General features: G+C 34.4%; 1 protein-coding gene across 2 annotated transcripts in view; it reads right to left on the bottom strand.

Moving 5' to 3' along the window:
- Window positions 1-17,190, bottom strand: part of LOC110384506 (G-protein coupled receptor moody) — a 95,503-nt gene that overhangs the window by 17,350 nt on the left and 60,963 nt on the right. The window lies entirely within an intron of this gene.

The raw sequence follows: 17,190 nt of genomic DNA, 5'->3' as shown, positions 1-17,190 counted from the left end.
CAACAGCATAGACGTCAGTTTAGTTAAAAAAACTTCCAGGTTAAATTTTCAAACCATTAACTTATATTTTAGCATCTTACGGTGGGTTACACCACTTACACCATTTAACTATGACCGCTAATCGAACTATTTTCAGAACTCCACCACCGAAGATAGGCAGCAGGTAAAGAAATCGCAGTGACAATCCCATCATTAGGTAGTTTCCCAAGGCTAGTATAGAATTTTGAGAAAAGTTTATTTTTCAATACTGTAAAGATTTTGATATTTCCGGGGCTGCGGGATTGTTCGAAACAGTTACCGCTCTCGTGGTACATAAAGGTCTTAAGAAGGAACATGATTTTGGTCAGTAAGAGTCTGACACTCCCTCACGCTGCACCCACAGCGGGAGATTGTTGGGCGTTTGTTTTGATTTCCCATAAAAAAAGTCCAAGTAGCAATTATACGGCTGGTTATCGTTGTGCAAGTCTCCCTAAGTAACTCCTCCAAGTTCCTTCACCTAATCTTTATACTAGAGTGGAGTGTCAGTTTGTTTGTGTAAAGCACACACAGTGAATAGGTACCGTCCTACTTTCGCATAATGCTCTGTTCTCAAGTGCTACTCATCTTTTTGAAGGACATTATAGCCAATATGCTTGTTTAGGTCAAGCCTACTTTAACAGTGTCAGAGATGAGTATGTTCCTTCTTCTAAAAATATTATATTTCTTTGACGTCAAAATTGTTAAGTAAATGCTCTCCTTATCTGTACCAATATAATAAAGAGGGTTTTTTGTTTGTTTGTAGCCTGAAGGCTCCGAAACGACTTAATTGATTTGAAACATTTTTTCTCTGTTGGAGAGATGCACTGTTTCAGAGTTATAAGTTATCTAGACACACGGCAGTGTGTCCGCCAAGTTCGAGCAAAAAAAGCGACACACCGGCCGTGGGTTATATTACACGAACCATTTCGGGCCAAATTCGACCCCCCTATAACTCAAAATCTATTTCATTTACGCAAATCAAATTTCTAGTATCTGTTGAGACCCCCCCACTTAACTAAAATACAAAATTTCATTAACATACCTATTGTAGGTTTTGAGATATTGACGTCAGAAAATCGCGATTTTTACTATACACTCACTGACTGACTCACTCATCAAAAACCTAGACCACTTCCAATGGTCATATTGACTTGAAATTTGGCATGGAGGTAGGTCTTTGTGTCAAGGTAAAGGGAAAAATCTGAAAATGGCCAAGTGTGAGTCGGTTTCAAAATAATGAAGGTGTAAAATACTCAGTGTAAATTTATACCCCTAAGGAACTAAAACGAACTAAATTTATCTATATTTATATAATATATCTTCAAATGGTCGTACCGATTTGAAATTCGTTACAAAGGTTTGTATTTAGTCAAAGTAAAAATCTGAAAACGGCTAAGTGTGAGTCACTTTCGAAAATAACGAATGTGTAACTTTGATCCACGAACATAATATATGATAACATGTCATGTCAGTCAGTTTATAAATCTAGTCCATTTAGTTAATCTAGTTCATTTCTTTGTAAGAAGCATAGTGCATATTCAAAAATCTGAAAGATAGTATAAATGAGACATTTCCTTAACTAACTTAATCATAAGAAAAAAATAAATAAACAACCTTACAAAAATAAATGAAATCCCACCCAAAACAAAAATGTGAAAGGCTGCCAAGTTCGATAATATGGAAATCCTTCGCCTATAAAAGAAGTGAGATCTGAATAAGTACCAAGTTCCATACACATACCTCAGTTAAAAATAGTTACTTTTTAATAATGTTACTTGGCAAGTTTTAATAGAAAATTAAATACTTGATTCATTGCGTTTAGTAGGTTTATAACAAGGTGTGTGAAAACTTGCCAAGTAACATCATTAAAAAGTAACTATTTTTAACTGAGGTATGTGTATGGAACTTGGTACTTATTCAGATCTCACTTCTTTTATAGGCGAAGGATTTCCATATTATCGAACTTGGCAGCCTTTCACATTTTTGTTTTGGGTGGGATTTTATATTCGCAGAGAAACGCAAGTGAAACCCCCTGAAAAACGGCTGGTTAGACTATATTCACAAAACGATGTTAAGATATGCGTTCAAACATTAACGTAATAAAACTAACCCCGATTATCGAAATTAATGTACCTATAATAAACAGGTGCACTACTATCAAGTGCAACACTTGAGGATAACATAATTGTATTTAAATCAAAGACAAACAATAATAGAAATAAATCAATCAACTGACAGCTGACGTTTATTCTTTCACAACCTCAAATGTTTCCGACCTGGATAGTAACTGCAAGCACCAAAGTGTCCGTATATAAATAAGCAATAAGTGCTTTGAAATTAACAATTTGAAATACGCGTTATGCAATTAACTAAATAGTGTGTGAGTGATTATATTAAGTTACAATGAGTGCCTGAATAGTTCAGAAAGTGATACACTAGTGTCCCTGAGTAATATTAAACTTTCTGTACAAGTAATAGGGTGTATTTCGTATTGTCACAAAGTTGATTCGTCAGTTGTAAAACGTAGAGATAGCAGTGTCTATTTAGACCCTGTATGAAAATGCCTCATACTTTTAATGGAAAAAAATATATCGATATAATAAATGAAAGAAGTTCTCAAAGTAAAAAATATTTTTGAGGTTCAAACGAATAGGGAATCCCGTCTTCAATATGTATGGAAAATATCACTAACATTAATATTCTGTTTATATTACTTGGTTGCTGACCAGACTGTCTGTAATACGAGAATACCATAGAAGAATGTCCAATAGGAGAATGTTTTCTTTTGACTGTCTTTGAATGTCTTTTGTTTTGACGTTCGAAAAGTGCTGATTTTCAGCCTACTTTGAATAAATGACTTTTGATTTTGATTTTTTTATCCAAGCTCTGGTAGTGTATGCGAATGACACTGTATTACAGACCACAATGTAATTCCTCCTAAAAACCAAAACACTTCTTATACTGAGCGTTGAGAAAATCCCTGTTTTCCATCGCTGCTAAAGAAATAACTAATTACTTACGTTAGAAAAATGACAGGGTTGCTACGTTCCATAAGAGACAATCATTGCCGAATCGTGGGAGTTACAGAGAACACCCCTGCATCTGACACACACAGCCGTGACGCTCGTTCTATAAACTGATACTAGGTTTATTTATCTGTGTGGGTGAAGGCTTGACTCCGTTTTGCAACGAAACTCAAACACTACTGTGAATAAGGTGACATCATTTGCAATGGTGATTCTGGGACACATTGAGCGTCATTTAACTAGGAACTGGACTCGTTTGCGTCAAAGGACTCGATTCGAGTAATAGTAGGGTTTAAATTATTTAGGCGGTTTTGTCAACTACTACTTGGAATTTAGGTCTAATTAGAGCAAGGGGCTGGGTCACATTAGCTGGTATTCACTTGTTCTCATGTAAATGTTGGAATACAGGTTTAATTTGTTCAACATCCTTGTCGATCTCAAAAATGACCATCTTCAATAAAGGTACAGTCTCAAACAGACATGACTAAACCAACACGTTATCGATAGCAGCGTTAACCGTCTTCCTCAAACCACAGCATCGCGTGATAATCAATCAACTTCTAGTATATCTCTGCAATATATCTGTGCACCGACTCGCCACGTTCACCAATCATTTACCGCAGGAAAAGCTACGAAAACTTTCACAAACTTCAACAATATAGATATTGTTGTAGCTTAGATTTCAATTACGATCCCGAAGATGGATTGTAGCTTAAATAAATAACAAATAACGCTGTGACTTCAAAGTAAACATCAGTTTTATGGAAGGTTGTGCAAAGTTTATGATATTTTTCCAAGCGCTAAGGGTGCGATTTCTGTGCGGATAATATTTAATGGCATATTAGCTTGTAACGTTGGCGGAATTGTATCTTTGAGAGGGTGTTTTATATCTAAGTGTTATTGAGGAAGTGTCAATGTACGACGAAAATTCTATATTTTTGTTTTGCTTTTGGTGTTCCGTACTCTCAAGAGACGTATCATTAGATATAAGTACCATATTCGGAAGACACTGCGATAGAGGGAGATCAAGTTAAGTTAGTATAGTGTAGTCTCTTTCAGCCGATTCATTATTTATTACTGCAACGTGACATTACGACAGTACTGAAATCAAGGTTTAAGTCAGGAGTAAAAAATCCACCTTTATTGCATAACTACCTCTGCCAGCGGTTTACCCGCTTCCAGAGGGAGATATTTACCGCACCGGGATAAAATGCGTGGCTTTTATTTTTTCTCCGGCTCTGCACTATCTCTTTACTTATTTTTTTTCGATTCGATGTTATTCCAACTTTTGGAGCTAATTCGGACAATATCATATAAATATCAAGTTTCGCTTTTCCTCGATCTAAAATCCTGAATATACCACAAACGTACAACCACTGGAATAGTCATCCATTCGAAAAATGTGATACTCCTTGCTGAAAAATGCAAATAGGTACATGTTCCCGGTAACCGATATATTTCAATAGAGGCTTTTACCATTTCGTTTCCCTCAAGTAAGGCATTTCTAGGACGTGTGTATCCGTGATCATGCATGTAGTTTCCCATTGTGACGGGAAATTCGACAACGTTTGGACTGTTGCCAGTAAACTGGGATTAATGGAATCCTTTTAGTCAAGTCGGAGATTTGTGGGTACGTAAATCATTGAATTGATTTGAGTGGAGGTAGTGTTCCTTGAGAGTGTATTAAGTGTTTATTTGTAACTCGGTGTTTCTCTTTTACCTTCGTCCCGGGGAAACTTCTTCCCGTACCCGGTTAAATTTAGTTTATGTATCGATTTTTTAGAGAAAGTCTACATGCTCTTAATTCTGTAACTCGAAGCTGTGTAAAAAAATAATTTAGGGACTTTATTAGATCACGATACTGATGTGAAGATAAAGAGAATTGGCTTATTGACACAGATTATTTATAGAAAGCATTCATACAGGTATAAACAATGTCCACAGTTTACAGAATAAAACCACACATACAGTTTTCAATATAAAGCTTAGTAAGTTTAAAGCAGATTAAATAATCAGAACGTGAAACGTGAAGCGAAGCTTATTGATTTAACTTTAACACGAAACTTTCTCATTTATCTCATTAGTAGATGTTACTATTAGTGAACGGAACTTTTGTGACTTTTCAATAAAATAATCCTTCAAGGCACTTTAATAAGCTTTTGTTATAAAGCTCACGTTGAGTTGGTTTAATTGTTTCTTTGAACTCGCTAATCTCTGGAACTATTGAACTAATTCGAAAAATTATTTTAGTGTTAGATAGTCAATTTATCGAGGTAGGCTATAGTCTATATTTTACCCGAGTGCGCAGAGTTGTTTCTACGGGATCCGCCGGCAAAACCCAATGGACCGATGTGCTAGCTCTATATATATAATCTTTCAATATGAAACTAAAAGTATATATTAGCTTTCCAATGCATTTCACAGTAAAATTGCGTGGTATTTATTCAACTAATTAAATTTTATATTCGAAGTGAGAGTTAATTTCATATGTAATGGGTTTTGATTGTTTGAAAGTTGATTTGTTAAATGAATTTTGTGTAGACATGCTATAATTAATTTTTAATTAAAATTGATTGATTTTACGCACTTGATTTTGAAGAGTTTGCACTGTATTATATAGGTACCTATTATTAAACTATGAAGGTAATTTCTGATGGAAATGTAGTAATTGGATGATACTATTCATCTTGCAGATTATAAGGTAAAAAAAAGATACATGTAACTACGTAAGTATACAATATGTACGATACTGTTGTCATAGACTAAATGCCCTACATAAATAAATATTTGTTTGCTGAAACAAACCCACCACACGCACTGAGAAATCATTAACTGAGTCACTCTTTACAAACCCCCTACGTCTTTATCACATTCCAAACCAATTAAAACCACGATTTCACTTTACCACTCACATGTACAAGCGTACTTAAGTATGTACAGTAGACTGCACATCAGTGGTAACTGTCATGCACCTTAACTCAATAGTAATAAGTACGATTTTCCTATAAAACTGTTACCACTGATCTGAAGTTGACTGTACAGTCGTGTTCAGCACCCGCTGAGCTCGACACCTCGGCGCCTTGTGAAGCAGGATTTTCTACGCCCATACATCGGGTCATTGCCCTCTGGCCTTAAACACAAAATAATGTAAACATTAAAGTGATTGCGTATTGGTAATTTAATTTATCTGTTCCTCTCTGATTTTTTTTGTAAGTTAATTTGATGTTGAGATTTCTGTTTTACTTCTTTAGGAAAAATTTGAAGATTTTATACTGAAAAAAGGCAAAATCCTTAGTAGAAATTGAATGCCACGTTATGTCATTTTATTATTTCAATGTACTGTGGTACTGGAATTAATTATCATTTACAATAAAAGCCTGTTGACTAGTATATTATTAATTGGAAGAAGTTATGGTTGTGTACCAACTAAAATTTTACTTGTTCAGTGACTTGTTGCAAATGGACATTCTTTAGGTATTAACTATATACTTAAAACTTTTAAAAGTAAATATATCCTTACTTTAAATGCATTAATAGTTGATGCAACATTAGTTCGTAGCATTTTTGCGATTTTTTTAAAACATAGGTCAAAAGTCAAAGATGCAATAAAATCTAGACTTATTCGTTCTCAGTTCAGAATAGGCGATAAAAATAAAATATTCAATTCACTTATATAGAAATTGTAACTGTAATAAAATACAGCAAATACCTAGATAATCCTGCTAGTAAAAGAAATACGAAAATATCTAAGTTTATTTTTAACCGATTTCATGGTAAAACGGATAAGAAAGAATCTGGTATCTGGTGGTAGGTACCCTTAAATTGGTATTTTTGATATATTGTTGCATTTCAAAACTAAACTTATTAAAGAAATTGCAATAAATTCAGAGTATTCTCATAATTGTTTGTTTTGAAAAGTTAATTTTACGCACATAAACATATCTAGAATACTTAACATGTAATAAAGCGAAAACATTTTTCGTTTGTTTGTAGTACCAATGAGGTTCAAAAACTGCTGGGCCGAATTGAAAAAATATTTCACTGTTGAAAAGTTATTATCCCCAGGTGGCCTATTAAAATTCCTTACTGATCTAAGCTATATTTTGTTCGGGTACGGGAAAACTTCCTCCGGGTCGCAGATGAAACCGCAGGAAAACCGCTAGTATCTTATATCTTATAAAATTATATGACAGTCGATAGACTGAGATAGCATAAGTCTAAAAAGTGAAGGTCAAGCTACATATAAAGAGGTCAAATAATTCGTCCCGAATAAAATAAAAATGTCCCACGCTTCGAATACTTTAGGCAGACAATAAGGTTTGCCGCCAGAAAAAAATGTTTTATTTCGTAAAAGCAATGAACTTGATTTCAGTCCAAGGTTTCAGAATTTATTGAAATATAATCAATTTTAGTCAATGATCTGTGTTTCATTGAATTCTCTACACTATTCTACGACTAGCCTAGACAAGTGGTTTCACTCGCAAATCAACTTATGCGATTAGCACATTCAAGGAAACAAAATGATACTTCAACTTTTTTATATAATTGTATTCTATTAGGTGATCGATTTTAATTAAAGTAACCGACTACTTCATGCATCCGGATGAAAAAAAGTCGGCTCTAGCGCCACATATGTATAACCTGAATTTACCGTGAAATATAATATCAAGGTCCTACCTATTTGTAAGTTCTGGGAATAAACACATATTAAGTAATAATAATGGCGTCCACGGCCGATTTCGGCCACGGCGGCTGTTCTCATTTAAGGAGATCAGCCAGCTGCGCAGGACATATTATAGTCCACGAGCATTTGCTCAGAAGAACGAAGTACCTAAACTTCGTAAGTATAAGTTCATTTCATGAACCTACTTAATTTAAGCTTATATGAATTCATGTATTTATTTATTTTGATATTTAGTACATAACACTTAACTTGTATGTACGTTTCTTGAATATATAAGTTCGTCTGCATACTAATAAGGCACTCCAGTATTTTATTAGTATCAACTTGCCTAGCGCCTATTTATATTTAAGAGATATGTGTTATGAATACTAAAATAAAATTTATATCTTAGGGGTTACTTAAGTTATTTTACTAATTTTATAAAGCTGAGAATTACTAGACCGTTTTGAAAAAAATATTTCAGTGTTAGGTAGCCCATTTTTCATTGTAGGCCTCAGGCTTTTTATCCGGGTAGAAATAAAGTTTTCTTATTTCTCTTGTTTAACGAGATATTGTAAAATGGCTAATTATACTATACCATGGTATAAGAGCTATAATAAACCTTCCTCGATGAAGTGATGTGTTATATTAAATGTAAGCAGCGTGCAATATTATGAAAGTCTAACGTCGACTTCGCGATAATATAATTATATTTAATTGGGAACGATAAAAGCTAAAATGAACTTACATAGGTATATATTTTAGTTCACTTTGAAGCCCTGAATGATTAATTATTAACATTTTTCAAAGAATCCTCAAGAATGTAACCTTTTATTAGGTGCTCGAACCAATTTGGTTTATAATTATGTCATTAAAGTAGGAAACTGATTTCCTTTACAAATCGACATGGCAACATTTGTGTGAGAAGAAAAAAGGTAAGTAAAAGTAATTAACAAAACGTTTGAATGAACACACAAAAGTTTTTAGAATAACAAACATTCATATTGTGGGACAAACCTTCTCGTTTCCCGGTACCGTTAAAAAACTGGGTCGAGGCAGGCTTTGCAATCGGATTTTCCCATTTATTTGTAAACGGACCTGCTCGTAAGTCCGTTGATATAAAATCGAGGCCCTTGTGATTTGTCCCATTTATCACGTCTTTGTTCTCAACCTGAAAATCGGAGAATTGTAGATGGGTATGTATTTTGTGCGCCCTGTGTAGCATTTTTAATTAGATGGGTACTTAAATGAAAATAAACACTGAATTTACGATACAAAGTAGAAGCATCGTTTAAAAGTTGTTACTCAGGGACATTATTAAAAAAAAATGAACAGTCAAAATAAAGACAGCCCCCAAAACGGCCCTTCACCACTTTTCATGTGTTTTAGCTGGGGAGAAGAAGTGGTGGAAAAAGCTCTCCAGCTTTATGTTGCATATTCAATATAGGCTAGATTATAATTCATACCTTGTATTTTTGCATGTTTGTCTAGTGGTAATGTAGTGTTTAATGAGTATAGATTGCACTATTAACTTAATGATTTCCAGCTATCCGCAAACAGTCTTTTTCACATTCATAAGCTTTTGCTTTGTGTACGTAATTATTCTAAATACCATATTATTAGGGCTTAAAACAAAATTTCCTCTCTTAATGGAGTGATTGTTAGGCGTGGTAATTACCCTTGTTAATACCATCAAATTGAGCTGTAGTACCAGACTGTTAATTTTCTTCACACGCCTCGATCGCAGCTGACCTGTTATTAAGGGTATTAAAACCACCCTTGTTATTTTCACTACCCTTATCGTAACACCAAAATAGCTTATTTGACGGAGCTTATGTGATTATTTACGTTATAGAAAGATTTAGAAACCATTTCAGCTCCATAGTAAATATACTATTTTTACAAGCTTTTTTAAGACGAGCTTAAATCTATGGTTTACATAAGTGGTTTGCGATATTTTTTTCTTTTCGTTTTAATACTTAATACATTTTTGCAAGAATGCCTAAAATATGAAATTAGGCAATTCAAGAGAAAATACACAATAATTGTATTGTATAATAATTTATGTCTCACATTGGGGACTTCGTATTTTTTTTCCTTTCTAAATTCGTCTAATGGTCTGATGTATCTTCATTGTATTTTTCTATTTAGGGAACAAACGCATTTAGCATTCGCATTACTGGATTACAATTTGGGGTCAAGTTGATTGATTGATAAGAATAGGTACATGCTTTAAAAGAGTTATTTGCTTAAAGCGCCGGGTGATGCTAATGTGACAACGATTTGCTCAATTCTGTTGAAGAATAGGTACTATTTTTGGCTACAAGAAGATTTAAGCTTTATTATTACGAAAATAACAACTGTCACAATTATTTCAACTGTAACCGAGGCTTACATAATTTTCCTAACCCAAATACAGTTTCGTGAATACGCCCACGTAATATTATGTTTCTACTAGCTGGTGCCCGCGACTTCGTCTGCGCAGGTTTAGAATTTCGAACAATATGTTTACAAATTGTAGCCTATGTGTTATTCCGATGTATAAGCTATATTATTGTAAAGTTTCATTAAAATCCATTCAGTAGTTTTTGCGTGAAAGAGTAACAAACATCTATACATCCATACATACAAACTTTCGCGTTTATAATATTAAGTAGGATTTAAGTCTTTGTCAACTTTAGCCATTTAGACAAGGCTTCAACGAGGCGAGCGTGTTAGGTCACATTAGCCACATACTTAGTAAGGACAATAATAAAGGACCCTGGAGCTACAATGACTAAGGTACTTTCGTACCTAAATATGTGAAGGAAAATTGTATTACGACTTCTAGAATATAATATAAAGTGTCTTTTATAAATGTAGGTGTATTTTTCTAGCGGAAAATTGAACCATTGGCTGTTAGTAGCTATGCCTACACACACATTGCAAACAAAACAGTTGACAGTATCCGATGTTTGGCATTTATTTTTAAGGAAATCTTAATTCCTATCAAAGTTTAAAGTCAGTCTGACACAGCTAAATACCTGATCTTTGTAATATGCGTTCTACCACTCATCTTCATACTAATTTATGATCACGAACAAACTATCGGCCGACTAAAAGTTTGTAGTGTGTACCTACTCTAAATATTTCGTAAGCTTTTTCTCAAGTTTCATTGATAATTTTCTTCAATGGTCCTCAGATCTTAAGAATGTATAGGTTGGATTATGTATCTAATAATAAATCATTGATGTTTTCAGAATCGAATCGTGCACCAACAGTTGTACGGTACTAGTTTATTTCTATCGCACCAAAATAATTTGACAGTATTCACAACAACATGACGTTCAAATTGAGTAATATTTCCCAAATTCAGTGTTTGAATACTGAAATAGAAATGTAAATGAATTTCGACCTTATTTCCTGCTCCATAAGGCTTGGACAACGAAGTTACAATTTGTCACGAGGCGTTTAGCTACTTGGGGCTCCGGTAATACTTGAGTATGGGTCGCTTAATTCCGTATACGCCTATTTCTCTGGAACAAACGCTTTCCTTGTTACTTCCCCCAATATTCTACGTCCGGTACACTTACAAATACATCCTGTTAATATTATAAATGCGAAAGTTCATGTGTATGGATGTTTGTTCCTCTTTTACGCAAAAACTACTGGATGAATTTTGATGAAATCTTGGCAGTAGTCACAGCTTACCTACATATTAGAAGATTTCTGCCGTCGTAAGAAAAAAGGGCACAACTAACATTTTTGTCAAAATTGAGTTATATACATATTTGGAATCAGAAAAAAAAGGCGCATCTACTCAATTTTTTATAGAATTTTATCTTCAATGAATTCGGAGATACAGTAGGTTCAAAAGGCACAAATGAGACTAATATTCATGTTTTATACAATGAAAAGGCACATTTATTTACCATTATATTGAAAAGGCATAAATACGTAGATGTGACTATTACTTCATGCAGATTATTACTAAAAACTACTTTGAAAAGGCACACTTACAGCATAACATAAAGAAAAGGCTCAAATACCTGATGTGCCCTGTCTACTTAATTAATGATCCATGCACGGCTGAATTAATTTACGTATAAAAGGCACAAATAACCAGTTGTGCCTTTTCTTTAAATTATTTACGATTAGGGGTGAGGAAAGGAGGGCAGGATTTGATTGAAACGCGCCAGTTGTGCCCGACGTGTCTCGACAGTCCACGCTTGTGTGTGCTTTTTTTTCTAAAAATATACATGAGCGATGAGCCACCCGAACTCACCGCCCACAGACCCACGCCTACGGTGGCCGGGAGTCGTCTTGCGACACCCGGCGCCCGTGGTGTCTACCTGCTCCAGCGCGGCGGCCGGGATGAGAGTGACTCTTGCCGAGCCACTCCTCAAAGAGGGGACTTACCGCCCCTATGGTGGCGTGCCCTACACTGGGTTGCGACAGTCGTTCCCTCCAGGCCATCATGAGATCGTGCCGGAGCTCCGCCCGCTGCTCGACAGCTGGCCGCGGAAACGGGGTTTCCCCCCGGCGCTGTGCCTCCTCGCGCCAGTCGTACAGGCGCAAGAAGACTCTCGTCTCCAGATCCCACGGCGGCTGTCCGGCGAGTAGGCCAGCTGCTTCGCGGGAGATCGTGCGGTACTCCCGGATTAGCCTAATGGCTATCACCCTTTACGGCACGTTCAGGTAGTGTACGGCCCGCGGCCGTACCGAACGTGCCCATACCGGGGCCCCGTAAAGGGCCATGGACCGCATGACCCCCGCGTAGAGTTTATGGCAGGGTGCGTTTGGGCCTCCCAGATTGGGCAGGAGCCGCTTGAAGGCAGCACCTGCGATCTCCAGTTTAGGGCCCAAACGTCGAAAGTGCTCGACGAAGTTCCACCGGCCGTCGAGGACGAGTCCTAGGTACTTCATCGCCCTCTCGACGTCAATGGGAACACCCCCCCCCCATTGTGACTTGGGAACCTGAAGGTGGCACGCTTGTCTGTGCTGCGCTGGTAAGATTAAGTTTTTGTTACATTTGCGTGTTTTTATTATATTAATCTTCTTTTGTGACACATTAATATAAATATAATAATGTATTAGTATTTATTGGCTACATTTTTGAGTGATTTTAGAAGTTGGTCATACATTCATAGCTGCTGATGAATTCCACCACAGAGTGGAACGATCTCTTAAAACAAAAAAACCTGTATACGACTTTGAGGATTTCTGCAAAGCTGTATCTGATACTGGCTCTCGCACAATAGTAAAGAAGATGATAATTCAAGATTTTTTTGATTTTGCAGACTGCTCCTCAACATTCAAATTGAAAAATTCCAACCCTCGAGCTTATTTGAATGATATTGCCGAGGCTAATTTTCGCAGGGGATTCCATTTATTATTTTACAATAAATATGTTTCATAGTTTATTAAACTTTCTTCACATGATTATTTTTTTTTTTATATGTAAAATATTAAGTCAGTTTACATTAAAAAGGCGCAATTAGACAAATGTGCCCTTTCTGTCAGATTCAATGACCAATTTGCTTGAAATATTAAAAAGAAAAGTCACATTTGGTTAACTATGCCTTTTCTCTGTAGTAAGTGGTATTTTTTAAATATTTTTTTTTTAAGTTGAAAAGAATAATTTGAATTTATTTCATAATTAATTATTTATAAAAACTAAAAAGTAAAAAATATAATAGTACTAACCTTGATGCATATGTCATCAGTATTTTTTTTCTTTTAAACAATTAGGTTTCCACACTATGAAGCAGAATATAGTAAAAACTTTAATCCCAATTATCTCAGTTTGACCAAAATGATATATGTGCCCTTCTCTCGTACGACGGCAGATTTAGTCCTCTACCTACTTATCCATGTGCGGGAAGACGTTTGTTCGGACGCAGGTGGAATCGCGTACGCTAGTGACTTTATTAAAAAATCGCATAGATTTTCCTTTGAAAGAAGTTTTCTTAAAATAACCGGTATTGACTACAGAATGCATGTTAGAGAAAACCTGATTTAAAATGAATGAAACCGTGAATATGGTATTTGTATCGACTATTCTAGAAGGAGCCTGATCTAGCTATCGTGGCCTTGATGGATACGAATGTCATGTAAGGCATAGCAAACAGAAAGATAGCTGTCAATCAGTATTTCCTTTGACCATGTTTGAATTATCCAGTTTGTATTTATTAATCACAAATTGACCTCATTCTAGTTAATTTCAATGATTTTCAATAAGGAATTATCAGTTTAATAGGCTTATGTTAAACAAAAGTACTTAATTATTGATTTATATTCCACTGAAATAAATCGTTGTTTTGAGCTGCACCTCATTTATTTATTTTGCTTTTCTATATAAAGGTTAAGTGGATTTAAATAAAACAAACTACTTTTTAATGACGCTTAATAACTTGATTATAGTTTGTATATGATAAAATTACTTGCATAATAATATAAGGAAGTATTGGAATTTCTCTTTAAAATAATAGCTTACTATATATTTTGTGTGTAAACATTATTCCACATAATCTTAGCTCAGCTGTTTTATCTTCGTCAATGAATTTCAGATAATTCTACACCCGTAAGGGCTTGCCTAAGTAATCAAAGCTCTGATTTTCAGAAGCCACAAGCGAACATAATGAAACTTTCATATTACATCAGGAATTTGTATTTAATTTTTGAAAAGTTTCAAGTGGAGGATATTGTTTTAATTTTACGCCTACAAGTGAAACTGTTCATATGGGACTACGTGTTAAAAATAAATGTCGGCCTAGCAACATAGGTAGGTACTTTGGTATAATATTAAGTTTTGAAACCATTTTCTTAAAGTTTCATACAATAGTGCTATTTTAAGGCGTTTTAATTATAGCAGTTTACAGATGTCAATAAATATTTCTAACAACATTGATGTTAAGGGATTTGGAAATTTTTTTTTTCACAATACCACTCTTATACGATGCGCCTTTTATAGGCCAATGCACTACTTAAAAAAGTATTTTAAAAATAACAATATATTGTTTTTTTTCCTTACATAAGTACCAAAATAACAATATATTGTTTTTTTTCCTTACTAAAGTACCAAAATAACAACATCTTAAAACCCAATTCAGATATGTCCAAACTTAAAAGGAAAAATCTCGGTTCAAGTGTCGCATCAACTTTTAAAAACTTTTAAAGTAGAGATACAGTTTTTGACAGTTAGATAGGACTTTTTAAAATGTTCAAGATTGTCCTATTTTGAGAAGCATTTAAGATTGAAATCTGTGATAGATTCTATATTATTCTGAAAGGTTAAGTGATGTTAGTATTTATAGTTCTTGATGAGTTGCTATTAAGTTATGGAAGTAAAGTCTAGTTCATTCTAAGAAGACTGCTTGGTAACCGATTGTTTTGTTAGTTTGGCTTTGTATTTAAATTGATTTTGGAAATCAACTGAGTAATTTTTACTTCAGTTCGCAAAAAAAGTTTTCGTCAGATAACTTTGCCTTCTGTTTAGTCAGCCATTTCATACTTTGTTTGTATATCTTAACTATCATCATTAGTTATTAGTAGTTCACTTCAGAGCGTTACAATGAATCTACGAACTTTTCGTCATAAATACCTACCTGCTCAGTCAAGAGGGCCAAGCTCGTGTAAATTGAAATCTAATCAAGTTTACTCACTAATAATCCAATCCAGTTGTTTGTCAGCGTGACTTTTCGATCAAATTGATTAATGATCACGTGATCAATAAGTCTGTTCAGGTGGCTATTCTTGCGACCGATGATCGTGTTTCGGAAATAAATTCACGTCTTCAAATCAAACAAGCTGGTGTTTGATTTTTGAAATGATGACGAAATCGGAGTGACATCGAATTCGTGACCAATTAACTTTTTTGTGGCGGGTAAAACTTTCTTACTATCATTGCACAGTGATTCACTCTAAGGCCATAAATCGAAAAATGTCATAGGCTTATCCCCATTAGATCTACTTACTAACTGATTAACAAGTAAAGAAGCTACCAAAAACTCTAAATACCCGTGTCATAAGGTCAACTTATTGACCACTTTTGTGCATCGGAAGTTGGCGCATCTCGAGTCTAATTATCGCAACGTGTGAGACATCAAAACTTAACACTTTGTTTTTGAGTGTCACTATTCCAAATCAAGTGTTTACGTATAGTGATAGTATGGAGGTCCAAGACCAAGGTATGTACTTCTATTATCAACTACTTTTTTATTTTTTTTAATGCGTTTAATTTTTTTTTTATTGAAGGTAGCGTTTTGTAGATTTGTTTGGTATACTTTGATTTCATTTGGACCTATAACTTTTTGCTGCTCAGTGCTGCACTTGAGGCAAATGTTTTTCGAATAAAGAGGATGTTCTTATAAAACCATATAAGTTTCATCTGCATCTTTCTGCCCCTTCTTGGGTTAAAGGAGTGTCAAAGTATGCATGTCCATAGTATTGAAAAAACTTTATATTTTAAGTTCAGCTTTCATGTTGTTTTAGGTAAAGCTTTCAAATGTTCTGTTTCGAGGACGACTATTTTTGACATTTGGCACTCTAAAGAGGGTAGTCCAAATGAAAAATGCAACATGTCCTGAATACTTTGACCGAAACATCGTGCCTTTCGGATGACATCATAAATATCAAACTAGAGACTTTAAGTAATAAAATTATGAATGTATGTAAACGAATTTCTCATTATTGGGCAAAATCAAATCGTAGCAGGTCTAAATTTATAGAGAAATATTCAGATTGACTGAATGTAGTTGAAAATATTGATGTAGAGCGAATTGAGTTACATTTATCTCAGAAGTCTGGCAAAGTTGAACCATCAACTTCTTCATTCAGATCCCTTCCCAACAGGTTTACGAAAGTTACCTGTTAAAAACAAAAGGTGTGCTATCAAAATATGTTCTAGATTTGTTATCTGTTTGTAGTAAATACTTTTGAGCTTGAATGTATTCTGGTATATTTTGTGTGTATTTGCAAAAAGGGTTGTTCATGTATTTTTGCTGTTTTATTTTATTCCTTTGGTTGTTTTTAATATAAATAACCATTATTTATATAGATTTTTCATTAAAAGTCGCAATATGACATGTTTTAGGTTTATCGTCTAAAACAAAATTACTGCGAGTAATTTTTACACCTAAATAGTATGATATTTTTTTTAAATGAATGTGGTTATGTTATAATTTTAATAATTTACACTTATCTTAACATATTTCAACGTGTAAAATAAATTAATTAAAAGTATTTGTGAGTTTCGTATTTATGGCCGCCTTTGTATGGAACGTGAATCACTGTGCATTGTTAGCAATCAGCGAAGGATTCATTTAAGTGATTTAAATAATGACCGAGCGACGATCATAATGAAAAGAAGATAAGTCTTAAAAATAGTTTTCAGAATTAAGTTCTAATCAATACTGGCTATTAGAACAGTAGACTGAAAAATAAAAGAACTCTGCTAAATCGTTTGAATACCAATATATCAGTTATACCTATCAAGTTAGTGGT

This window comes from Helicoverpa armigera, chromosome 16 (assembly GCF_030705265.1).
Source record: "Helicoverpa armigera isolate CAAS_96S chromosome 16, ASM3070526v1, whole genome shotgun sequence".
NCBI lineage: Eukaryota > Metazoa > Arthropoda > Insecta > Lepidoptera > Noctuidae > Helicoverpa > Helicoverpa armigera.
The sequence above is the reverse complement of the archived record's forward strand: the minus strand, read 5'-3'. Positions and strand labels throughout refer to the sequence as shown.